The 27,100-nt window shown below is 49.8% G+C and overlaps 1 protein-coding gene across 2 annotated transcripts in view; it reads right to left on the reverse strand.

Moving 5' to 3' along the window:
• Window positions 1–14,864, reverse strand: part of CARD11 (caspase recruitment domain family member 11) — a 108,955-nt gene extending 94,091 nt beyond the window's left edge. For both annotated transcript variants that reach the window (XM_039226090.1, XM_039226089.1), the window contains exon 1: window positions 14,690–14,864. The gene's annotated coding sequence lies outside the window, so the exon portion shown is untranslated. The remainder of the gene's footprint in view (window positions 1–14,689) is intronic.
• Between the last annotated feature and the right edge of the window lie 12,236 nt (window positions 14,865–27,100).

Consider the following 27,100-nt stretch of genomic DNA (forward strand, 5'->3'; position numbering starts at 1 on the left):
TGCTGGGTTTTAAAAGACACTATAAGAGCAGCAAAAAACCAAAGATGCTTAAAACAAAAACTAAGCAAAACCTTTATAGAGAAGATTTTCAAAGTTTATTGAAAGACTTTGGGGGCGCCTGGGGGGCTCAGTCGGTTAAGTGTCCGACTTTGGCTCAGGTCATGATCTCACGGTTCGTAGGTTCGAGCCTCACGTCAGGCTCTGTGCTGACAGCTAGCTCAGGACCTGGAGCCTGCTCAGATTCTGTGTCTCCCTCTCTCTCTGACCCTCCCATGCTCATGCACTCTCTCTCTGTCTCTCTCTCTCTCTTGGAGATAAATAAAAAAACATCAAAAAATTAAAAAAAAAAAAGACATTGTAGAAGACCTAAAGAAATGGAAAGACAAACCCAATTCATAGATGGAAACACTCAATATCAGAAAGATGCCAGTTCCCCCCAATTGATCTATAGATTCGATACAACTGAAATCCCAACAGGGTGTTTTATAGAACATGAGGAGCTGAATCTCAAGTAAATAAGGGGAAGCAAAGGACCAAAAAGAATCAAGAATGAGGTCATTCTTGATTGGTCCTACCAGGCATTACGACCTAATGTAATGGGGGCACCTGGCTGGCTCAGTTGGCTGAGAGTCCAACTCTTGATTTTGGCTCAAGTCATGGTCCTGGGGTAGTGAGATTGAGCCTCGTGTCTGGCTCTGTGCTGAGCGTGGAGCCTGCTTAAGATTCTCTCTCTCCTCTTTTGCCCCTCTCCCCTGTTCTTATGTGTGCTCTAAAATAAAATAAAATAAAATAAAATAAAATAAAATAAAATAAAACAAAATAAAATAAAAATCTAAGGTAAAGCAATAAGTAGTAAAGATGGGTAGCTGTCCCTGGAATTCCATTCTCTTTTTGTGGGGGAGGGGTGGGCACATGACCTGAGGACATTTCCTGGCTTCCTTCAAAGTTAGGTGTGGTCATGAGACTGTGTTCTTTTCAACTCAATGTGAACAAAAGCAAAGTGCTTTCTTCAAGGGCAGGTATAAAAGAAACTTCCAATGCATGCACATTTCTGCCCTCCTCCTTCTGCTGCCTGGGTGAAAACAACACCGTGGCCCTAGGGTACGGTGCAAAGAGCCTGGGTCCCTGAACAGCACAAAGGGCAGCTGTCCTGCTGACCTGAAAGCCCACGCTGGATTTCACATAAGTAAAAATATTTACTTTGTGCTCTCTAAGACATTGGTATTGTGGGGTCTACTTATTATGCAGTACACCTTCCCTGACTAATACACCATAGTAATGAAGGCAGCTAAGTATTGACCTGTAGTTTCAGCTCTAATGTGTGAAGAGCTTGGAAGCTGTGTCTTCATCCTTATCAGAAAAAGCTGGACAAACGGAACATCAACAATTTCCTTGAGAACCAAGAGACACAGAGAACTAAGAAACTAGTTGTAGAGCTAAGGTCACAGGACAGATGTCTACCTTGAGGATGTGAGAGATAGGGACAGCTAGCAGGATGCCACACCTGAGACCTATTTAGAGGGGACAGAAACCACTGGGGCCGTAAACTGGTAGGAACACTTAATGGTGATTTTGGCAGATTGCTGGAGGCCAAGTGTGGACCATTAAGAATCAAAAACTAGGAGGACCACAGTGTTAGGGGGACACCACAGTCCTTGTGCCGTTTCCATCAGGAGCCCCACCAAGTTCTCACAGGGAGGATCCTAGAAAGACGATGGAGATAACACAAACCACCTTGAAGCAGACTGAGGGCCTTCTTCATAGCCATCGTCACAGGGCAAGGCATCAAGGAAACAGACTGAGACACTGCAGCTTAAAGGAGGAGTGGGGGGGTAGAGGGGAAGCGGTATCCCTGAAGAATCACTTGTGAGGGTCCCAGCACCGAGACCCAGGGCCACTAAAAGACTGACACTTTATCACAGATTCTAGAACATTCTCCTCCACCATACCAGCAGGCTTTAGTACTACCATGGATTATAGCTGAAAGAGCTGTAAAAACTCTAAGAAGGAGCACATAGGATGCTCAAAGTCAAGAAGGGAGACAAAATAAGGATGGGCACTCACGGCACTAGAAGCTTCTAGTACCTACAGCTACAAAAGACATTAAACAGACCCCAATCCTGGCCATATTAACATATATCCTCACCCCAAAGGCCTCTTTACCTCAGTTCCTATAACCCAACACCATTTGTATGCTTCCCCAAAAGAAAGTACAAGGAAAGTCAAGAAGGACTCAGAAAAGACACAAATACTGGAATTATCAGACGTGGAATTTAAAATAACTATACTGTTGATGGTTGTTGATGGTTCTACTGGAGAAGCAGACAACACTGCTGAGAGATGGATTCTTGCCATCAGTGAGAATCAGGAGGGCAGGGGCACCTGGGGTCTCAGTCAGTTAAGCCTTCGACTTCAGCTCAGCTCATGATCTCACAGTTCCTGACTTTGAACCCTGCATCGGGCTCTGTGCTGACAGCTCAGAGCCTGGAGCCTGCTTTGGATCCTGTGTCTCCCTCTCTCTCTGTCCCTCCCCTGCTCGCACTCTCTCTCTCTCAAATGTAAATAAACATTAAAAAAATTTTTTTAAGCATTTGCTAAATTCTTTAAAAAGACTTACAAAGCAGTATAATCGGTAGGCTAAGACAGGAGAGAAAGTGGAATCAGGAAATGTTCAATGAAAACCGGAGAAGGCAGAACACAAAGGGGGAAAGAAGACAGCGCAGTAGTTTTTGGCGAAAGACAAGCAGATTAAAGTGAGCACAAATGTAGAGCCAGAGTAGAAGGGAGCTCGATTCCTGCGAAACTCCGGCAGTGCTGCAGATCACAGGGGGAACGGAACGTGCTGGGGCGGCCCGGGCAGGGGGTTTACAGGCATTTCACACCATTCACAACGAGAGCGTCCACACACAGAAAGGTGAAGTGTTTTTGTTAGTTTTATTGTATATAATCTACATTAGTATTGTTATAATTATATATATTCAATTTTCTTGAATTGTTAAAAGAAACTTGTAATTAAAAAATGTTAGAGACTTGGAGAAAGCTGAAACCCAGTGCCTAACGGTCGAAGAGCCATTAAGAGCCCAGAAAAGAGAGGCACCTTGTACTGCAGAAGGACAGCAGAGGAGGGGCTGAAACCAGGAGGAGCGGCCGAAGATGTGGAAGAGGTTCCCTTCCCAGCCCCGCAGGAGAAGGAACGTTTACTCACTGAGAAACAGGGCCCCGGGAAGACTGGGTGATTAAAGTGTCAGGGAAGTGGGGAGGGTGGGGGCTGGGGGGCTGCTGGTTTTTACTAGAAGCCACGTGGAAATATGTGACATTGAAACCGCTGTGTATATTTCTTAACGATAAAAATTAAAGTAAAACAGGTGACGGCAACCACCCCCAAATTATATCCCGTCTGAGCTTGGTCCCTGGGATGGTTTTCTCCACTCGGGTCCAGGGCAGACCAGGAAGCAGGTGCTCCATGAGCCTCCCTGTGGCACCTCTCATTCCCCCCACCCCCCGCCCCGTGAGCCCGGTCCCGGCAAGGGTGGGGCCAGGAGGCTGGGAGAACACGTGTTTGGTCCAGGGACTAGAGGGTGCTCCTGAAATGACTTCTACATTTCTTCCCAACTTAGTCCTTGCTTTCATTTTCCCCCCAAACTGGATAATCTATCATGTCCCCTGCCTTGCTTCAGGCGATGCTATTTATAACAATAGAAACAGCATTTTTGGCTTGTCACCTTTCTCCAAAGCAACTCAGATTGCCTCTAAACCTTAATGTGCATTGTAAAGTACTCTCGAATATTGTTACGATGCAGATTCTAATTCAGCAGGTCTGCGGCAGGGGCCTGCCAGCCTGCACTTCTAACTGGCTTTCCGGTGAGGGTGGTGTTGTGGGTCCAGGGACCACATCCCCAGTAGCAAGGGGACAGGGGGCAACTTAACAGGGTCATGGAAACATCCTCTATCTTCATTATGGTTGTGATTACACAGGTATATACATTTGTGAAAACACACTGGACTGTATACTTAAAATGGGTGCATTGTATTAAATACATATCTAAAGTACCCTTCAATAAAGTCTATTTTAAAGGAAAAAATTCAGGGGCAGCGCCTAGGCGGCTCAGTCAGTCAAACGTCCGACTCTTGATTTCAACTCAGGTGATGATCTTGCAGTTTGTGAGTTCCAGCCACATGCTATCAGCGTGGAACCTGCTTGGGATTCTTTCTCTCCCTCTCTCTGCCCCTCCCCCTCCTCAAAATAAATAATAAATAAACTTTACAAAAAAATAAACTTTACAAAAAATTCATTCTAGAGGGGTTGTAGATCTAAATGTGAAAGATGAAACAATAAAGCTTTTAGAAGAAGCCATAAATCTTGGGGAAGACAAATCTTTCTTGAATAGAATTCAAAAGATAATTAACCATAAGAATTATGGGTTATAGATGACATGATTGGACTATGTTAAAATTAAAAACTTCTATTCATCGGCAGACTCTATCCAGAAGGTGAAAAAGCAAGCCATAAACTGGAGACAGATATCAGTAATATGTATATTTGACAAAGAACTCCTATCTATCATATATAAAGAACTACTACAATTTAATAAGAAGCTGACAACCTAATAGAATAACAGGCCAGATGCTTGAGGAGGCACTTCACCAAGGACACTATCCAAAATGGCCAATAAGCACACAAAAAAGGTACTAGACTTAATTAGTCATAAGTGACATGCAAATTAAAAACCACAAAATTTTTTGTTTTGGCCCTACACCCACCTGAATGGCTCAAACAAAAAGACAGAAAATAGCACATATGGGCCAGGATGCGGAGCAGCTGGGACTCATCTGTCACTGATGGGGGCGTAGTTCAGGACAACGTTCCTGGAGAATGATCTCCTGGAGCTGACTGTCTGCATACTCTGAATCGGCAGATCGATTCCTGGGTGGAAATACAGGCTCGTGTCTCCCAAAGAAAGATGCAGGAGTGGTCACAGCAGCCTTCTTCATGATGGCAAAAAATGGGGAACAACCCAAAAGAGCCGTCACTAATAATGCAGATAAAATGTGCAATGTTCATAAAACAGATTGTTCCTGGCAAACTGCTGAAAAAGGTAGAGCCCCGTGCAATTCGTGGACGTGGCTCAGGTGGCCAGACAGGGTACGCAGCACTTGAACAAACAACCAGTATTGTTTTAGTACCTCAATGTCCCAATCAAGCATTTGGGACACACTTACACCAAAACTTGTTATTATATTGAACATCATTATTATTCTTATCAAGCACACTATTATTTTGTACACATTCCTGCTCTGTTTCCTGATCTGGGTGCTGGTGACAGGGGCGCATACACGTTGCGCCCCCGAGCTGTGCAATTGGGGTCTGCACGTTTATTTGAAATAAAAATAAAACTAATCCTGGCCCATGTCCCATTAGGAGGCCCCTGCCTCGTCTTGCGTCTCCCATCTGGTCCCCTCGCTGCCACGCGTGACCCTTCGGACCTGAACATGCATCTTAGCTCGCGGCCCCTGCTCAGAACGCCCCTGTGGCTGGCCCTCGCCCACAGGACAGCACCTGTCTCGTTGGCTCGTTCCCCAGGGCTCTCGGTGGCCTCTCCTCCCTCTGCCCCGGCGCCCTCCCGTCTTTCTGTCTGACGCTGCCACTAACCATACCTCCGTGGCTTTGCGTAGGCTGGTTCTCTGCTTAGAAGGCCCTCCCCACCTGTGTGCCGGCAAAAACTGTGTTATTCTGCCAGACTTGGCCCAGGCGGCTCTGGGGGGTCTTTCCAGCTTCCTCAAGCCGATCCAGTGCTCCCCTCCTTCAGCCCCGTGGTGACTGTGTGTGTGCACGTCCGTCTCCTCGGCACAGCACACGCTTGGGGGGCTGAGACTCTCGCCATCTCATCCTCTTCTCCCCAGCACCTGGCAGGGTGCCCGTGGAGGGGGCACGCCGGGCACAGGTGAGGGACGAACAGGTGGGTAATGGAGGTTACCGTCTGGGCATCAGGCATACACTGCTCTCGCTGAATTTGAGATCCGGCAAGGATCCCTCAGAGCTTGCTCTGGGTCCCCCGCCAACGGGCAGCGCAGGCCAGCCTCATGAGTGTGACCTGCTCCTTACTGTGTGTCTGAGCGACCTGCCGGCTGCACTTGGTAGACGGCATTCTGTCTAATTCCCTGTTGGAAGGACACTGTCAGGCCCATTTTACAGAGGAGGGCAGGCGCAGACAAGACCCGAGACTCGTCCAAGGTCGCATGGCTGGTGGGGGGCAGAGCCCACACTTACTACACAGTTTCTGTTCTGAATAACAACCAGGTTTTGAATCACGAAAACGCCCCTCGGAACAGGAAAGGCAAGGGAGGAAGTGTGGGCACCCTCTCTGCCCAGCAGCGCTTTGACTCAGGCGGTCCTTCAGGTCTCTCTCGGTTCGGTCTCTGTGGGTGGCCACCCCCTCTCCTGTGGAGTGGCCCATCGGGAAGGGGCATCACCCCAAGCCCCGGAACATGGCGTGCGGCTCTGTCCAGAGACTTTTAACTCCTGCCCGAGATTTTCAGGTTTTCAACAAAACAAAAATCTGATTCACTGTTTCCAAGCCTACACGAAACACAAGACCTTTATTTTTCTGCCACTAACAACCCAAAAAAAAACCCAAAAAAAAACAAAACAGAAAAAAAAAAAGACCCTTGATGTCTTAGAAGACTTTTGAATGCTGCTCATTTCACACCAAACATTGTTCATGACAAAGACCGGAGAATGAAGACAGAAGGAAATGAATAGCATTACAATAAAACACACCCGCTAATAAATAAGAGCCTGGCCAATGAATCCAACTCAGAACGTCCCACTGGCAAGAATAAATGCCCCAAAGCTTCACTTAAGCCAAATAATCTCAGAACGGACGGCTCCCCTGGGTGGGAAGGAGAAGCTAATGCATCCGGGAGGCTGCCAGTGGGGAGTCTGTTTGGGATTTTTGCAGCAAATAGGGCATTAGCCACATTCAAGGTGAAAGAAGGGAGACATGTAGCTTTGGGGACAGGGTGCTTTTATCCAGGGACAGAATGGGTAGATCTGGCTCTTTCCAGCAGATTCCCGTAACGTGCAGGCCAGTGGCCACTCCAGAAATTCAGCAGAGCCATGCTCAGGGGCGAGGCCAGCCACTCCCAACTGGCTCAGCTGGAAAATTAAGGCCAGAGATTTGGGCCATAAAGATGAACACCGGAGGGGGACAAAAATCTGCTTTGGGAAGATTTCCATTCCGAGCCTGCTGCGCAAAGCGGCCACCGCGTGAGGGGCGCCCCCACCAGAGGAAGCTGCGTTGCCGAGGCGGAGACCTTTCGAGCATGGAAGACCACACCCCACACCCAACATCTGAGGGCCATCCCCTTCCTCATGGTCACTCGGGAAGCCCAGACGGCACTGTCTCACCAGAGCGGGTGCACAGCAACAGCAAAGCCCAGTGAGACGGGTTCAGAGGAGGCACGGTCAACATGCACCAGGACGAGAGACGTCGGTCGATAACCACAAAATCTCATGTTCGTAGAACGGTTTGCTGTTTTCATAGCCATTTCTCACCCACTGTCTCCTCAGAGCAATTCTGCGTGGCAGGGAGGCAAGGGCTCTTTATCTCCATCTTGCTCGTGAAGAAACAAAATCTTGGGACGGTGAAGTGATTGGCTCAAGGTCAGCGAACAATCATGGAGTTTTAAGGCTCTGAGGATTCCTGGTCATGACAAACAGGTGCACAGATGACTAATCGGGGCCACCGGGCTTCAATTTCAGTTTTACACCCACAGCAGACGTGGGCAATCGATCACAGAACTCTGGAACGGAGCTCTGGCCTTCTAACCAAGCCATAACCAGCTGCCTGGGATGGCTGTGAGGATGGAATGCAGGTGCCATCCCAAGTCCTGTCTCATTGCTTCACACAGGAGGAAACTGAGTCAGAGGGGAGAAGGGACTTGGCCAAGACTGTCTAGTGGGGTAGTGGCCCAGACCCCAAGTCTCCTCCTGCTGAGGCTGGTGGCATCTCCAGCATGTCACACCTGCTGGGTGAGCAATTCCCCACCAGAAGATACACCAAAAAGGCTGAAGAATGACGTTCTCCGCGACCCACCGGAGCAGGGTGACTTCTGCACGGAGCATGGGGACACACTCCTTTCCTAAGAAGCAGGGCCTCTGGGGGGTGTTTAAGCCTCCGCACCTGGCAGGGTCGGGGCCATCAGAAGTTTGATTCTGGATCTATTCATGTCCAGGTAGACAAGTTGAGACTCTTGGCTGTCAGCGTCTAGAGCCCGGGAGGGGGCCTGGGCAGAGACGTGGCAGTCGTGAGCTGCAGAGTCCTGGCACTTCTAAAGCCATGAGACTGGATGAGACCATCTGGGAGGGAGAGCATGGGGAGAAGAGGCCCCAGGCACTTTGACCCTGAGGTTGGGGGTTATGGTGGAACCAGAAGAGAGAGGTAGGAAGTGGTGGGTAAGGAAGGACAAAAGCCGAGACCAAACCAACACCGTGTTTCAAGGAGGGGGGACTCGCACGTGTGGCTGGGTAGACTAAGAATGGACCCCTGGGCTTAGCCACTTGGGGGACATCAGTGACCTGGATAAGAGCTATTTCAATAAGGGTGCCTGGGCGGCTCAGCCTGTTAAGCATCTGCCTTCAGCTCAGGTCATAATCTCACGGTTCATGAGATCGAGCCCCACATCAGGCTCTGTGCTGTCTGTAAAGAGCTCACTTGCGATACTCTGTCCCCCTCTCTCTCTGCCCCTGCTCCCCGCTCATGCACGCTCTCTCAAAAATAAATAAATAAATAAATAAATAAATAAATAAATAAATAAAAACAACAACAAAACCCACCCAGTTTTAATTAGTTAAGAGAGACACAGCCTTAAGATAAAAACTCTGTACGACAACAACATTAAGGTGGAAAGAGATTGGTGCATTCCCTGTGAACGGTCTTGCGCTCTGCTCTAGTCGGGCGTTCTCCCAGACTTGGACCCTTAGAGAGAAAGCCACCCTTCCCCTCCTAGGCCACTTTCTTCCGAGACCTGAAACACCCCCTGAATGTACAGTCCATGCCACCACAATCTCCCCTAAGGGCCAGGAGAGACAGGGTTTGCAGCGACAGAGAGGCCCTTCCCCCGGATGCCCCCAGGACTGGGGGAACTCCACGCACCTGTCTTTTTGTCCATGAACAGGGATGACCACAGGCCATGGCACCCCAGGTGTGACGGAGGCTAACAAGTCAGGTTTGGAAAAGCATCTGAGAACTGAGACTGGAGCCTGGGACAGAAATGTGAGGTGTCACTGCTATTCAACTGCATGTTTCCGGCTGCACCAACCATACTCGAGTCTCTTTTTTAAAAAAAGGCCATTTCTTCTTAGGAAACTTCAATGAATCACATAGTCCTCACTCAGAGATAAGGAAGGACGTACTAATGTCAGTAAGACGTAGTTTTACTTCATTCCAACGTCTGTCCCCTGAAATAACAATCTATGAAAGCTCAGTAGTGCTGGCGCGGGGCTTCTGTTCACCTTCGGATGAAAAAACATGGGTCATCACCACCAAGACTTCCACAGAAGTGTGCTTTTATCATAATAGCTCCGAGCGGAAGCACACAGATGTTTACAAGTGGTAGAACCAGTTGATTGAGAAACCGCAAACATCCACACAGAGCCCCCCAACTCCGCAGCGAACGGGGAGCCCACGAGGCCCACCATCGGGTCTCAGTGGAGGCAAGAGGGAACGTACGGTGTGAAGTTCAGGGACAGGCAAAGTGAGTGGGGGGTTAGCGACAGGGAAGGGGCCTGAGACCCTCCCCGCCAACCCAGGGTGCCGTAACCCCCCCCCCCCCCCCCGTTAAGTACTTGGCCACGTGGGCGGACAGAAAAACTCAAGAGCTGTGCACTTCAGGTTTGGGAAGTGAGGCCCTGTGATTTCTCTCACTGGGATGCAGCTGAGATTGGAGGGCAGGGCGAGAGGCAGGATCTCCCCGGGCCGGCAGCTGGCACCAAGAGGAACCAGGACGGGGCCCACGGCAGCGGCTGGGGACGGCCCTAGATACTCTGCCTAACCTTACTTTTCACTGTTGTTTCCTTGACTGTAAAGACAGCACATGCTCTTGGTAAAAACAAAACAAAACAACTCCCAAAAAACCAAAAGAGAGGGACACAACTGCATTGTACAGAGGGACCTCACTCTGGGGGTGCATCTGCGAGGATTCAAACTCTTCCTTGGGTAAACAGGACTTCGATGAATACTGACGGGCAGAAAAAGTCTCTGAGATAATTTCTTAGAAGTGGAATTCCTAGAGTGGAGGGCTTATTCGCTTCATCTGTTGGTAAATATTGTCAAAGCCACTGTGTATGTGTGCCCGCTGCCCCTACTCCACCTTTTGGTCTCTGCCAGTGTGATCGGAAAAACCGGCATGCCCCTGTTGTGTTATTTTTGCACGCGATTCATTACAGATGAAACACGTCGCCCAGTGTGTTCAAATTGTTTACTCGTGTCTTTAAGAATTTTCCTCTTGGGTCAGGTTCCCTGATTCTGGACCTGGAAAATATCGGTCAAGGGCCAAGCCCGTACCACCCGTTTTGCACCACTGGCCCCTCTGGCTTGAAGCATGTGCGGGGGCACCTGCTGTCACCATGAAGAACAGAGCCGAGCTGTCTCCACAGCGACTGTCTGGCTCGAAAACCCTAAAATATTTACTATCTGGACCTTTACAGAAAAAGCTTGCCGACTCCTGCCTCTCATTGATTTTTTTTTGTAAATTAGGAGACAGCTCTGTGCTATATATTGCCCTGTATTTAACTCATCACTTCGGTTCTGCCTCCAGCCCCCACCTCCCTCACAAATAACCAAGTCAGAAGCACGGCTTTAAAAGCAGAAGCTGTCAGACTACCTTCGTTTGAAACTCTTTGGTCTGCATTAATGTATGGGGTGGTATTTTTATACCCATTTTACACATGTGCAGTTGAGGCTCAGAGCTTGATGATTTCCCTGAGGTCATGCAGCTTGTGGGTTGCAGAGTCAGGACGGATGTCCTGTCCGCCTGGCTCTGAGACCACAGATCTTGCCACTAAAGTATCTCGCCTCCTCGTGGACGGGGCCAGCCCCAGGGGGTGGCAGTGCCTGGAGAAGAGGAAGGTCTGCCTAGGGGGGAGGGGGCGTACGTGGGACAGAGTACAGGGAGGGGCTTCCTTGTCCCTGCCCCATGTGTCTGAGGGCTGCCCACTCCTAAGTGGGACCGGGGCCAGCAAGAAGTCTACACCTTTGAAACCGGGTAGGGAGTTTGCATGCCCCTCCCTCTGGCTCAGCCACTAGCGAGGAGAACCACCCTCGGAGGAAGGATCCCCCAGCTGCGTGGAGGGGCTGTGACAGATGTGCCTGAGTGAGCTGGACCACGGGGCTGGTGCAGGAAGAGAGGGCGCAAGCCCGGAGAGACGGGCACACTCATACCATCCCTGGCACAGGACGGCCGAACACAAATGTGACCATGACCATCAGCATCTCAGATCCCTGAACAGATCACAACCAAAACAGCCAGCCTGTTACCACCACAGACCACAGCGCAGGGCGAGCTCACGGAGCGCTAGGGGACGAGGCACGGGGCATGTGGCCCCGCTGAGGGCTGGCTCTGGGCATTTACCACTTGCGACTGTTCTTAGAAGCAAAGCGTTTTTAAGGCACTTCCTCAAAAGTTGCCTTTTTCCGTTTCTTTCTCATCCTGCTTTTAAATCAATTCAAACATGTTCCCGGCTGATCAGATAATGCAGTATAGGCACACGGCTACCAGGAAGGTGGGGTTTGTAGAGAGGTAACCGAGTCGGACTGTGTGGGAAAGCAGGGGTTCCAGCCCTCAGCCTGGACCCCAAAATCAGCCCTCTTTTCCCCTGACGCCAGTAATGCCAGCAAAGGTTGTCATTTATCACATTTTGTGTTTTCTTATTTTATGCTTGGTGTAACCAGCAATCCTGAAAATAATCAGTATTAATATCCGGGTTTCACGGGGGAGAAATGCCTCTCGTGAAGCTGACGTGACAGCCGGTCCAAGGTCGCAGGCCGAGCACAGATGGGCACATGTGGGGCCACCGGAGGCCACGCCCTCCCACTGGCCCAGCCGGCCTCAGACCTGACAGTTGGAACATAGGCCTCCGACTGCCTTCTTGCCTTGATGTGACCAAACCTGTCACAGATTGGGTGCCAAAGACTGGCAGGTCATGCTTGTGTCAGGGTAGGCGCCTGGGACTCCTGGGTCCCCATCACCAGGGAGTGTTCCCCTGAGGCTGAGCACAGAGCCAAGGCAAGACCTGGTAGAAGGCGGCCTTAAGACTGGCTAGCGGAGCTCCGCTGGTCCTCCTTCCACGCTCCTTGTCACGATAAGCATCTGAGCGCCGGGACCCAGCGTGGAAGACCACGAAGGACGCACAATGGGCGGGGAGCAGGCCATCGTCCACCGCCCCTCCCCCGCCCCCACCTGCCCGGACACACAGCCCTTCCGTCCTGGGTAGCAGGGAAGCAGGAGAAACACTAGGTAGGAAAGCGAGGAAGACGTTGGGACGTTGCTGTGCCTGCGCGGCCTCAGCCTGGAACCTTCTGCCAGTCCCCGCAGCCTCTGAGAGCAGCCAGGTTCCAGCCTCGCCTCCCACCGTCCTCACCCGCAGTTCTGTTCCGTCTCATTGGTGTCTCCGTATACTCTGGCCAAAGCATACCCAGACGGCACAGCGTGAACTACTTAGGGCAAGGACCCTTGGGCGTTCTGTCCCTTCTGCGTGTCCCCTACGGTGCCCAGGGCAGAGTCACCAAGACAGTGCCCGTGGCAGATTCAAACAAGGGCCATGGTCCTTAGAAGAACCGTAAGGTTCACAAGTCGTCTTAGAAGATCACCATATGATGAAGGGATAAACAAAACCGGGTCCATCCACGTGGTGGGATACTACTCAGCCGTAAAAAGGAAGAAAATTCGGACGCAGACCACAACCCGGGTGAGCCTTGAGGACGTGGTTCTCACCGCAAGAAGCCAGTCACGAAAAGACTCACGCTGTGCAGCTCCTCTTATGTGAGGTTCCGGGGGGAGTCATACCCACAGAGACAGAAAGCAGGGTAGATGCCAGAAACTAGGGGGTGGGGGGTTGGCATCAGTGTTTAGTGGGGACAGAGTCTCAGACTGGAAGATGAAGGTCCAGACGAGGATGCACAAGTGTGAATGTCAATACCACCCAACTACAGACTGAACAGTGGGGCAGAAGGTAAATCTCACGCTACGTGTGTTTTACCACAATTAAGAAAAAAAATGCATCAAGGATCATTCGAGCCCTGACTCAAGACTCTGTGGACTGGCAGGGTGACCCGACTTCCGTTTTCATACCGGTGCTAATAAAATCCACACAGGTCCAAACCCCCTTCCTGGAGTGTGGCAAGGCCCAGTACCAGGCACCCTCTGGGCCTCAGATCACCTCTGACCCTCGGCAGAATCACAATGTTTTACAGACTCCTTCGGGGTGGGAAGAGGTGGACATTCCGAGAAAGGACAGAGGTGGGAGTTTTAGCCTAAATCCTCGCCCTCGTATTAACCCACAGCTCACAGGGTCTCCAGTGCACATACTGCATGGAGTAAACATTCAATAATTGTCAGGTGACTGACTGGCGCATTTTTCCCTTTCTGGAAGGTTGATGACCTTACACCTTCAGGAGAAGTTGTAAATGTCAAGAGAAAATTTTTGAACTACAAATCAAAGGCTTCGAGGGCAGTCTGGGCACAGGGGTCAGTTCGGTCCAAGACCAGGATTCAGCAAATGGCCCTGTGCTGACACTCTCCTGAGCTGGTGCCGGAAGAACACAGGGGACACAAACCCCAGCTCTGGCAGAAAAGTCTGAGCCAACAGCCTTGGCCTCCCGGTGGCCCCGCCCCCTGTGCTCTGCACTCGCCTTCCCTCCCTGTGCCTCAGGGCTCAGCACAGCTCGGGGTGGGGGTGGGGGGCTTCCAGCCTAACCCTGGGCTGGGGTGGTCAGCGCCCCCGGGCAGGGGGACTGCGCCCGGGCCCCTCCTGGCTGTGCTGGGAACCTGGGCCCGTTGCCTCCCCATAGGAGAGGCGGTCCCTCCCCTCTGCACCCCGCAGGAGCCTCTGAGTCAGGTTTCGCTGTGGTCTGGAAACTTCCTGTCCTTTCAGGTGTTAGAAAAGGTTCTTTTCCTCTCTGCGGGCAGGTGCACCGACGGGCCACTGCCACAGGGGTGTGGGGACCCTGTCAGGGGGAGACACCCGGAGGGAGACCGACTGTTTGGGAGAGGCACGGAGGGGACACAAGGAGGTGGAAAGTGGAAGAAATAAAGCTTGGAAGGGAAAAGGCGGGGGTGGGGGAGGCAGGGAGAGTGAGGTAGAGGAAGAGGGGAGGCGGAGAGAGGCACGCAGAGGGCAAGCCAGCCCATGCCCCTCACGTCGCCCCCACCCCGCGTGTGCTCTCCCCCTCTCCACGATTGCGCCCCCCCTCGGCGGCGCCATCCCCGGTTTCCTGCCCCCCAACCTACACCCGCGACTCCGCTGCGTCATCGTTACCCCTACCCCACGCCGTCCCCACCCCCGCCCCACCCCCACGTAGCGTGTGCTCTACCCCAGCCGCGCCCCCCAGGACGGCGCCCCCCAGGACTGCGCCCCCCGCGGCGGCATCCCCACACTGCGCCCCCTACCCCCGCGTCCGCTGGTGCCTACCTGAGGCGCTCATGCTCCGCCAGCCGTGCTGGCCGCCTCCTCCGCGCAGGCCGCCGGCTTTCCCCTGGGCCCGGCCCTGCCTGGCCGTCCGAGGGGCACCGCCCGCCCGGGGGTTGCAGGGCCGGGAGGGGGCTGTGCGCCGCCCAGGCCGGAGTCCGGAGGCCAGAGGAGGTGAAAGAGAGAAAAAAGGAGAGAAAGTGTGTCATAGGCAGGCAGGGGGAGGGAAATGCAAAACCCGACAGGAAATGAGACTATAAAATGCAAAAGGTTAGAAGGAGATAAGGAAGAGGGGGCGGGGCGGGGTTTGGGTCCTCAGGCGGGTAGGGAAGTGGAGGCTGAGGGGAGAGCCGCAGGCTAGGGGTCCCCTGCCCCTGGTTGGGGAGCCCCGGCCCTAGCCGCACCCTCATCGGGCGCAGGTGTCGTTTTGGGCTGGGACGCCCCCTCCTTTGGCCCTGGGTGGAGCGTTTAGGCGGCTGCCCCGCAGAAGCAACTTGTCACGTTTTTAAGAACTTCCAGACCTGTCCTTAGGATTTGGCGGGAAGCTTTTCCCACAAAGGAGGGGGAAACAAGGAATTCGTGGCCTTGGGTCCCTCCAGGCTTCTCCCTGCCCTCAGCCTCTGTTCTGGAAATTTCCTTGGGCTTGGCTGGTGGTCATTTCTCCTCCAAGGGCCCCTTGTGCTCCTCCTGGACACTTCGTGGGGACAGACCTGCCTGGGCCCTCCCACCTCCTCCCACCCCCGCTGGCTGTCCTGGGCCAATCGCACTTACCCCCCTACCCCCCCACCCCCCGCTATCAAAGTTCTGCTCAAGGACCCTTGTAAGAGAAACTGTAATTTCTGGAAGTCGATGTTTCTGTGATTTTAGCAATTTTCCCGCCACAGGCCCCCCGGGTGCCTTGCTCTGTCAGGACCAGCACTGTATGGGCAGGAAGGTCTTGAATCCTCAATTGAAAATGTGGGTGTGCTGGGGGTGTTCTGAGCATACTGGGTCCCAGTCTCCTTGCTGATTTGCCACTGCTTCCCCCGCTCCCCACACCTCTCCTGTTCTGCCTCAGTTCACCACTCTTCTCTCCCTCCTGCCCCTCATGTGATTCCCCCATGATGGCTAGAGAATGTGAGGACACGCCCTCCTGCCTCGTGTTTTAGGTTCTCTGAGAGAGGTTCCTCGTGCTACCCAAGGCAGGCCCGGGCGCGTGAAGCCATTAAGCAAGTGGGAAAGAAGTGGTGGGAGCAGGGGAGAGTCTGAGGACTTGGCAGTCGTGAGGGGCACTGTGGCGGTGGTGCCCACGGGCCAGGGACCAAGGGACATGGGTTTGCTTTCTGCAGAGCGCGTTCAAGAATGCAATCCAGACCTGCACAGCAAGTTCCCAAAAAATATAGCCCCGAGGCCCAGAGCATCAGAGCGTCATTCATTCGCCAAAGCCTGGCCTGGGACCTGGGCTCTCCCCTGCACACTCCAGGGAACCTCGAAATCAGGCAGGGCGATTGCAGAGAGGTCTGGTTTCCCTTACCACAGAGTGTGACCCGTAAGCACGCCTGCAGCAACAAAGCCCACTATGGATTTACGTGCTCTTCCAGGTCCAACGCTCTGCAAAAAGCTGGGGTGAATTGTCACAAAGCAAACACACACTCGTGCAGCCCACACATATCATCCAAAATGGAACTTCAGCTGCACCTCAGAACTCCCAGCTACGCTCCTTGTAGGCGCCCTTCCCCCACCGCAGATCACCACATTCTGACCTTGAACAGCACAGGTCAGTGGTGCCTGTCAAGTCCAAGAATTCTGGGCAAATGGAGCCCTAGGTGGATTCTCTTCTGGATCTGGCTTCTTTCACTCAAACTGTGTTTCTGAGATTGAGCAGTGGGTTCTATGTGGGCCTAGCTCAGTGAAGACATGTCTCTTTTTCTCCCCAGCACCTTAAGAGAGTTTTTAAGCATTCAGCAAAGTTAGAAAAATTACATAGTGAGCACCCATATATCCCCCCCCCACACCTGATTCTACAACGAACATTCTGCTATATTTCATTTATCACATAGGTATCCATCTACCCCTGTGGCCGCGGGTCCTTACTTCTTCTTATGCATTTCAAAGGAAGTTGAAAACATTAGCATTCTTCACCTTTAAATACTTCATCATGCATATCATTAACTAGAGGTGTTTTTTGGGTAAAATTTATAGATTTTAACTCTGTCCTGAAATAAGCTTTGACAAATGCATACACCGTGGAACCCAAACCGTTATGAAGATACAGAACTAAGGAAAATTTAGTGTCTGAATTCAGGTGCTAAAAGTGTAAAAGACACACCAGATTTTGAAGCTTTGGTTTGTAAAAGAAAAAAGAAAAAAGAAGAGTACAAACGGGTACCCGGGTGACTCAGTCGGTTAAGCATCTCACTCCTGATTTTGGCTCAGGTCATAATCTCACAGTTTGTGGGATTGAGCCCTGCGTCGGGCTCCCCACTGAAGGTGTGGAACCTGCTTGGGATTCTCTCTCTCCCTCCCTCTCTCTCTGCCCCTCCCTTGCTCATGTGCTCTCTCTCTCTCTCTTTCAAAAATAAACATCTAAAAAAAAAAGAGTACAAAAATACCTCACCCATAATTTTGATAATGACTGTATGTTGAAATAACAGCATCCTCAATATGTTCAGTGACATAAAATATATTATTAAAATGCATCTCACCTGTTTCTTAATGTTGCCACTAGAAGATTAAAAAATTTAAGGGCAAAGAAATATTTCTGATGTTTCTGCTCTGAGTGTCAAGGGCTCTCGGAATGGGGACAATACCAGGAGACCCCCCTTCGTGGGACACACAGCAGTGGGACAGCGTGCGTAGATGCCCCCCAATCGGACTCCATACAACACTGCCTCCTGAGCGATCTATCGTAGAAGACACTCTCCGAAAAGAAGAAAAATTCTAATCTGTTATGACTGATACATTTATAAAACATAATAAAAGGAATTCGTGGCAACTGCAATAAAAAAAAAGATACAGACTTGCCGATCATGCTCCGCTATCGCAGTCACGACAAAAGGCTGTGAGTCTGTAAATGTTCATTTTCGATTTCTTTTCCTATCACTTCAGGGACGGGCACTCGGAAGGACAGGGGTCCCCCTGGCAGATTTTGCACAGCACCGCCCCGGAGGAAAGGTGGCCTGCAGGGGGCGCCATGGCCGCCTCTCAGTAAGGAGGCCGGAAAACATTTGTCAGCCCTGGACTTCGAAAATGTGGGCAGAAACCAGCAGCTTGACAAAGGGGACTTTCTGAGCAAATAGGACGACTGTCTCCCACGGGTAGAGAAGGAAGATTAACACAAGGATGGGAAAAAAGCATAATGATCCAAAAAAGCCCTGCAATGAGTATCCCAAGAGAAATTCCAGCAGAAATCACACCTGCAATATAAGAACAGATTGCGACAAAATGGGCTGCCCAAACAGAGGGACGGGTTATGGAAATACAAAGCACAATTGCTAAAATACAAGAAGTTAACAGGTACAACCCAGTAGAGGGACCGGGAGATGTCCATCACAATCTCCCAGGCTGGCAAATAAATACAATAAAACCCACGCAGAAATGAAAAGTGAGGGCAACAAGCTGAGATGTTATGTGATCGAAGGCCACTCGAAAAGCATTCAGACAGGGAGAGAGAATATCGAGAGAGCAGCAAATCGCAAAACGGTGACAGTAATACTTGTCAGAGCTGAGGAGTGACAGTTGTCCATGGTGAGAGGGCCTGCTGAGAACCCCCAAGGAGAATGAAGCAAGTTGTGGACCTTGCTGCCTCCTCAAAAAATAGCAGGGAAGAAAAGGAAACAAGGTGGATGAGGAGAAGCTTCTAAAATCTTCTAGAAAGAGAGAAACGCATGCAAGCCAACGCCAAGGATCAGGTGGGACTCCGGCTTCTCATCAGCACTGGATTATCTTCCAGCAAGGAGATAATGAAGTAATGCTCTAGCATTCTCCGGGAGATTTACTTTACACGTGGAGATCTGTATTCAACAAATAATCAATCAAGTGTGAGAACAAAATAAACACATTCTTAAACATGCAAGGATTTTGGAAATTTACTTCTCAAGCACTTCTTGGCGGGGAAAAAAAAAACTTAGTCGAGAATGTACTACAATAAAATGAAAAAGCAATCTAAGGGGAAGACACACATTCTGAGAACGAGCGAGAGAGGTCTGGGAGAACAACAACAGAAAACGTAGTAGGGGACAGCAAGCCTAGGAGGAGAGTCAGCGCTCATCTGACGTCCCAGGAAAGACCCCCAGCTACCAAAACCACTAAAAACTGTGCCATTACTGGATCGGACTAGGTGTGATGCCAGGTCTGTCTAAAAACCTTATTTGGTCCCAAATGGTCATTCCTAACGGGTTGAGCTAGGAAAAGAGTGAATAGGGCCAACGTGGGTGATTTTGCTCGCCTCAATGTCCTTTTCTGCCGGAAAGCATGTTTCCATAGTCACGTGTATTTATGAGAAAATACGCCATGTCCACAAGGAGCTGGGATGGGAACCCTTGAATAACAACACCCCACGAGAGAAGCGGATTGATTAGTCCTGGGAGCTCCCTGCATTCATGCCATCACCACCTGTGTGTGCAGTGGGACACAGGGTCACTCATACCACTGGATGTGAGTTCAGGGGGGAAAACCCCTATTTTATTTGGAAGTAATCTTGTCTTCCTTCTGGGCCCCTTCTCCGTGTAAGTAGGGCAAGTCAAAGTTTTTTTCGCTCTCACCTGCCTTAAAATGTAGGTGGATGCAGTAACTTAACAGTGCCTTCAGGTGGAACATTCTGGAATAAAACGTTTCGTCTCTCCTACGGCTGCCCCTCCCTCTACGTTCCCCTGGGTGCCATGGGAGCATGTGGGAGAAGGAAGAGTGGCTTGCTTGTGGGATCTGGAGGGCCACCAGGAAGACCTGGGGTCCCCAGCCTCTGCACTCTGGTCCCCCGGGGTCTGCAGGCCAACGTCTCCTCCTCACCCGCACCCGCTCCCCCTGCTGGAACTCAGGGTCCACGTCTTGCTCCTGCACCTGCACACCTGCACATCGGGCCTGGCTGGCTCTCCCTTAGCTTGGGTGGGTATCTTCCCCAGCCCCGGAGGCCACCCGCAGCCCCTGCTGGGAGGTCACCTGGTGAGCAGCCAGAGACCTGGGTCTGGTCCTTGTCCAGAGCCCCGGTCTGTCCCCCTGTCCAGCCACTGAGAGAACTCCAGGAGGCGCTGTCTTCCTGGACGTGGGGCAGCTGAAAAAGGAAGGGGGTGCCTCACGCAGGTGCTCACCCGTGTCCAGGCACAGATGACCGAGCTCCTTCCCCATCTGAGCAGAGACAGGATCCGGGGGCGATTTCAGGAGGGGGTGCTTTCAGAGGGAAAGCGAGGAGAGCCAAAGATCGGTGTGTGTGTGTGTGTGTGTGTGTGTGTGTGTGTAAATGCTGAATGGGGAGGGAGGGGCCCCAGCTGGAGCCACAGGCACCTGCAGAGTGAGCTCCCCTGGAGGCGTCGGGCTGCCCAGGGGAGGTGTGCAGAGCAGAGTCTCCCGCAATAGGGTCACCCCGAAGTGACATCAGCGGGGAGCCGGGCTGGAGCTGCACGGTGGCTGCGGTTCATCCCACTGCCCTGATCCCAGCTTTGCCTGCAATGCCCCCTTTTCCACTGTTGCTCCCCACTAGGTCTCAACATGTCTACCACCACTCTGGCCTTCGACTCTCCTGCCCCCCTGGACGATTTTAGCCATCGATGGCAGGTTAAGAGCTGCCCGAGCCCCGATGAGAGATCAGAAGGAGGACACACGAGAGGCTGGCGTTACCCAGAGCCACGCCAGCGACCCAGCCGCAGTGCCGGGGTCGGAGACATCTCTGTATCACCCTGAGAGCACATCAGCACGAGAGCGGGAACCCAGGGGATGATGCGGTCCTTGCTCTTGGATGACCCCTCCTCGGCCGGTGCTCCCTCCCCTCCTCCCCTCCAGAGAGCAATCTCATCCCGTGGCAGCCAGCTTCAACTCCAGGAAAATCACTCCTTATCACTGAAACAGTCGCACACTTGGGACAGCAAAAAGGCATTTCACAAACTATTGATCTGAGAATTAATATATTGCTTTTCACCCAGATGCCACACCTCGCTGCCACTGTATATATCAGTCCCCCCGAAAAGAGCATCAGGAGCACAACAGCCTTCCAGCCTTTAATTATGTTTTACATACTTTGTGCTTTTATGCTGCTATTGCTTTCTCTGCCCCTTCAAGCTCATTCCTCTTCATTTCAGGATGCTTCCATACCATCTCCCTATGCAGAGATGATTCAGAAGGGCATCCGTGGATCGACATTACCCCACACTGATAAAAAACACAACAACACAATCCACTGAGAGGTCCATTTAGGTTCCTGTACGCTGAACACCTTAAACGACCCTTGACTTGTTTGTGTGTGTGTGTGTCATTTTTCCCCCTTTAATTCCTGCAGAAAGCATGGCTTAAATCCAGGAGGAAAATGTTCCCATCTGGAGGCCAGTAATATACATTCAACAGTTTTCAATTGCTTGAGCTATGAAATATGATGATAGCCGTCTATATATCTCACGGGGGAAGAGATACCTTGAAATTCACTCTGCCACAGTGTTGATGGGGAGGCACTTCTGCAGGAACTGTGCAAAATGATGGGAAGCTCTGACGGTGCCCGTGCCGCAGTGAACTTGAGGCTTTCAGCCCAAGCCCAGGAGGGCAGCCTCGTGATGGGCCATGGAGGTACAATCTTGTGCAGCGGGCAGATGTTGGGAAAACGTGGAATCACCCCGACCACCACACGCTGCCGTGCTCTGTCCATTTCCTCCCCTTTCCAAGGGAATAGATGACAGTCTCCGAAACTTGACCATTTTCTTTCTAGGTTAATCAACGTTGGGGTAATTGGCACGTTACATCCATTTTACAGTGTGGCTTATGCGCTCGCGGCTCTGAATAAATAATGAATAATCGCAGTAATGACCAGAAATGTGTGTGAGCTATTGCGGCGAGCGCATAATGGATGCTTTGTTTGTCTTCGGGGACTGTGTTACCAGCATGTAACTGATTAGGCTCAAAAACGCTCGGGGTTACTTGAGGTTTGAAAGGTGCTTCATCACGCGGAGTCGGTTGCTCTCCGCACAGACCGTAAGAGTGGCCCGATATTTGCTTTTGGTCCCCCTGTTTAAAAATGGAAAATATGTAGCCCTGCTCATCCATCACCGTGCCTGCCAATTGCTTTTCCTCCCCCCTCCCTCTGCTTTAGAGAAAGCAACTGGAAACACCCAAGCAATACAAATGGCTGAGTTATGTCTGTTTTTAGCACACGACGTTTGAGCACCAAAGTCAGGGCTCATTAAAACTACGAATGTGGAGGCTCAGAGAATTGGCCACTTTAAACGTAGTCATCTACACACCAGTGATTCTCAAACTGTTTTATAGTAGTCTGGGTTTTTATGAGGCATCTCTCAGTATCTGTGTGCATAACACACGTCAGTATATTTCCCCCAGGCTCAGCTGAGCACGGCACTGGCGAGCTCACTCCAGCCGGTGAAGAAGCAGCAGCCCTCCATGACTGATGCGAAAAGCACCTGTCACTTTATCAATGTCGACGCCAGCCTGGGCCCATCATGGGATGGCTGGTTAGAAGAATTAGATGCATTCCTGGGCAGTGCTTATTTAATCCTTTTAAGCTTAAGCCTGGGACTATTTTACGTTCTATACAATTAAGCGCAGTGTTTACTTTGAACCTAGCCATGAGCGGGGTGGTAGACTTGTGTTTCTGACCTTTGATTTTCTTAATCGAAGGGCAGGTGTCCGTTTGAAACATTCGCACTCACAAAACGGCTGAGTTCAGGGTGTAGGGACACGGAGAAACTTTGCAAAGGCGGATGGAGGAGCAGTTGGGGGAGCAGACGGGCAGGAAGGGAACCCCGCCAGAAGCAAGGAAGGAAGGAACGAGAGAAGGTGTGAGTCTGTCCCAGGAGGGATCCCACGGCAGCAAATGCTGGGAATGAAGAATAGGGTTCAAAACACTCAGCCGAGAGATCAACACCGAATGAGTACGTCAGACACCACGGAGCCAGAGGCTTTCATTCCGCGTTTGTCTGAGGCAGCCACGTGGGAGCTGCCACAAGGCATTACACACAGAGCCAAATCGAAACCAAACCAAACAACCAAACGCACATACTTGCGCACACACGCACGCCAGTTATATATTCCTTACACATGCTACTTTCCTTCAGCACTGACTTCAGTGTTAGGGGATGCCAAGATTAAATGATGATGTGGAAACGGCACACACAATGTTAAAGTACTTGACCAACACATGAAATATATTAATATTCTATTAATAACTATTAAGTTCCATCGGGCCAGAATATATGGCTGTGGGTACAGCTAATTTATTTAGCCCATGCCATTCCAACCCTTCCAGACATGCCCACCACCAGGATTAGCACCGGCCTGTGTGACAGAGCAGATAATTTAAAATTTTTTTTAACGTTTTTTTTAAAAAAAATTTTAATGTTTTATTTATTTCTGAGAGAGAGAGAGAGAGATAGCGTGATCAGGGGAAGGTCAGAGAGAAGGAGAGACACAGAATCCAAAGCAGGCTCCAGGCTCTGAGTGTCAGCACAGAGCCCGATGCAGGGCGCGGACCCACAAAAGCGAGATCGTGACCTAAGCCGAAGTCAGATGCTCAACCAAATGAGACACACAGGTGCCCCCCAGAGTAGATCATTTCTAACACTATCCTCTGCTCTTCAAAATTAGTTCGGTAACAATTCTGTCATGATCAGTAGTGGTCATTATTTGTTTGATTTTTGGTTTTAAAATAACGACTAGTTATAAAAAAGAAGGAATTTCAATTTCAAAGAGAGTGTTCAGGGCACCTGGGTGGCTCAGTCGGTAAAGTGTCTGACTTCGGCTCAGGTCACCATCCCACGGTTCGTGGGTTCGAGCTCCGCACCAGGCTCTGTGCTGACAGCTCAGAACCAGGAGCTTGCTTCAGATTCTGAGTCTCCCTCTCTCTCTGTTCCTCTCCCTCTCACACTCGGACTCTCTCTCTCTCCAAAAATAAATACTAAGAAAAAAAATTTTTTTTTTACAAGTGTTCAAGTTCAAGAAAATATTTCATATGTGAACTAACATGTGTACTTAACGAAATAAGGACTACAGCTTGTAATTCACCCTGTTTCCCTGTTTTAAATATTAAATGTAAAAACAACTCCTAGTGGTTACAGGAATGGCAGAGATGAAATAATGCAAGTTCTGTTTTGTTCTTCACAATCGCTGTGCTATTGTTATCCCTTAGGCATTGGCTGTTTAAAGACAAATATACTCAGTGCCATGGGAGGAGAACTGGTCACAACAGAACCTTTAGGAACTTTTAAATTTTAAATAGCTTTATTGAGATATGATTTGTATACCATAAACTTCACCTATTTAAAGTGTGCAATTCAATCCCAATCAAAATTGCACCAGCATTCTTCTCAGAGCTGGAACAGATAATCCTAAAATTTGTATGGAACCCCAAAAGACCCCGAAGAGCCAATGTAATGTTGAAAAAGAAAACCAGAGCAGGAGGCATCACAATCCCAGACTTTAGCCTCTACTACAAAGCTTTAATCATCAACACAGTATGGTATTGGCACAAAAACAGACACATAGACAGATAGAATAGAATAGAGAACCCAGAATTGGTCCCAACTAATCTTTGGCAAAGCAGGAAAGAGTATCCAAAGGGAAAAACACAGTCTCTTTAGCAAATGGTACTGGGAGAACTGGGCAGCGACGTGCAGAGGAATGAAACCTGATGACTTTCTCACACCACACACAACAATTAACTCAAAATGGATGAAAGGCCTAAATGTGAGACAGGAAACCATCAAAACCCTAGAGGAGAAAACAGGCAACAACCTCTTTGACCTCAGCTGCAGCAATTTCTTACTCGACACATCTCCAAAGGAAAGGGAAATAAAAGCAAAAATGATCTCCTGGGACCTCATCAAGATAAGAAGCTTCTGCACAGCAAAGGAAACAATCAGCAAAACTAAAAGGCAACTGACGGAATGGGAGAAGATATTTGCAAATGACATATCGGATACAGGGCTAGTATCCAAAATCTATAAGGAACTCACCAAACTCCAAACCCAAAAAACAAATAATCCAGTGAAGAAATGGGCAGAAGACATGAACAGACACTTCTCCAAAGAAGAGATCCAGATGGCCAACAGACACATGAAATGATGTTCAGCGTCCCTCATCATCAGGGAAACACAAAATCAAAACCACACTGACATACCACCTCACCCTGGTCAGAGTGGCTAAAATGAACAAATCAGGAAACAACAGATGCTGGTGAGGATGTAGAGAAATGGGGAACCCTTCTGCACTGTTGGTGGGAATGCAAACTGGTGCAGCTGCTCTGGGAAACAGTGTGGAGGTTCCTCAAAAAATTAAAAGCAGAACTACCCTACGGCCCAGCAATAGCACTACTATGAATTTATCCAAAGGATACAGGAGTGCTGATGCATAGGGGCACATGTACCCCAATGTACATAGCAGCACTTTCAACAATAGCCAAAGTATGGAAAGAGCCCAAATTCAACTGATGAATGGATAAAGAAGATGTGGTTTATATATACAGTGGAATACTACTTGGCAATGAGAAAGAATGAAATCATGCCTTTTGCAACAACATGGATGGAGCTGGAAGGTATTATGCTGAAAGAAATAAGTCAGGCAGAGAAAGACAGATATCATATGTCTTCACTCATGTGTGGAATCTGACAAACTTAACAGAAGACCATGGGGGAAAAGAAGGGGAAAAAAACTAGTTTCAAACAGAGAGGGAGGCAAACCATAAGACTCTTAAATACAGAGGACAAACTGAAGGTGGGGGTGGGGAAAATGGGTGATGGGCATGGAGGAGGGCACTTGTTGGGAAGAGCACTGGGTATTGGATGTGAGTGATGAATCATGGGAATCTACCCCCAAAGCCAAGAGCACACTGTACACACTGTATGTTAGCCAGCTTGACAATAATTTGTATTTTTAAAAAATTTAAAAATTAAAGACTTCATAGTAAAAGAGCCAAATAAAAAAATAAAGTGTGTAATTCAATGGTTTTTGGTATGTATTTCTCCAGAGTTGTATAATCATACCCTAACCTAATGAAAGAACATTTTAATCACCCCCCCAAACCAACCCTGTACCCACCAGTAGTCATTTTCTCCCCTCCCTCCAAGCCCCTTCTCCACCACCCTTTCCTCCCCTCTTTACCCCCACCCTCACCCCACCCCACCCTGAGGTTAGCCACTGACCCATCTGTTTCTATGGATTTGCCTATTCTGAACATTTCCTATGAAGGAATCGTGAAAAAGGAGGACCTTTGTATCTGGCTTCTTTCACTTTGCAAAAGGTTTCCAGGGTTCATCCGTGTCACAGCTGAATCAGCATTTTATTCCTGGTGTTTCCAAATAGCACTCTTTTCTCTAAAGACAGCACATTTTGTCAGTCTCTTTATCAGTTGATGGACACGTACGGTGTTTCCACTCTTGGGCAACTACAAGTAATGCTATGAGCATTTACATACCAGCCCTTGTGTCGCCATCCCCTTCTTCTCACGTGAGCAGGTACCTAAGGGGGGGATTTCGGGGATCACATTCAACTCTAACATTCTGAGGACCTGCCAAACTGTTTTCCAAAGCAGCTGCACCATTTACATTCCCACCAACAACGTATGAGCCTTCCAATTTTCCCTTTTCTTACCAACACTTGTGACTGACCGTCTCTTCTATTATAACCATTCTAATGGGTGTGAAGTGGTATCTCGTTGTGATTTTGATCCGTGTTTCCCTAATGGCTAAGGACATTGAGCATCTTTCTTTGTGTTTATTTGCTATTTCGCAAATCTTCTTTACAGAGCCGTCCATTCAAATTCTTTGAACATGTAAAAAAAATGGGGTTGACTTTTTATTATTGAGTTGTAAGAGCTCTTTATGAATTCCGATACAAGTCCCTTATCAGGTTTGTGATTTGTAAATATTCTCCCTCATTCTGTGGGTTCTTTTCACTTTCCTGATGATATCGTTTGCAGGAAAAGTTTGAATTTTTTAAAAATATTTTTTTACAGTTTATTTACTTTTGAGACAGAGAGCAACAGAACATGAGCAGGGGAGGGTCAGAGAGAGAGGGAGACACAGAGCCTGAAGCAGGCTCCAGGCTCTGAGCTGTCAGCACACAGCTCAACGTGGGGCTCGAACCCATGAACCATGAGATCATGACCTGAGCCAAAGTTGAACATTTAACCAATGGAGCCACCCAGGTGCCCTTGGAAAAGTCTGAATTTTGATGTAGTCCACTTGATTTTGTCTTTCGTCACTTTGTGCACTGGTGAAATAGCTAAGA

Source organism: Hyaena hyaena, unplaced genomic scaffold (assembly GCF_003009895.1).
Source record: "Hyaena hyaena isolate Hyena2069 unplaced genomic scaffold, ASM300989v1 scaffold_20, whole genome shotgun sequence".
NCBI lineage: Eukaryota > Metazoa > Chordata > Mammalia > Carnivora > Hyaenidae > Hyaena > Hyaena hyaena.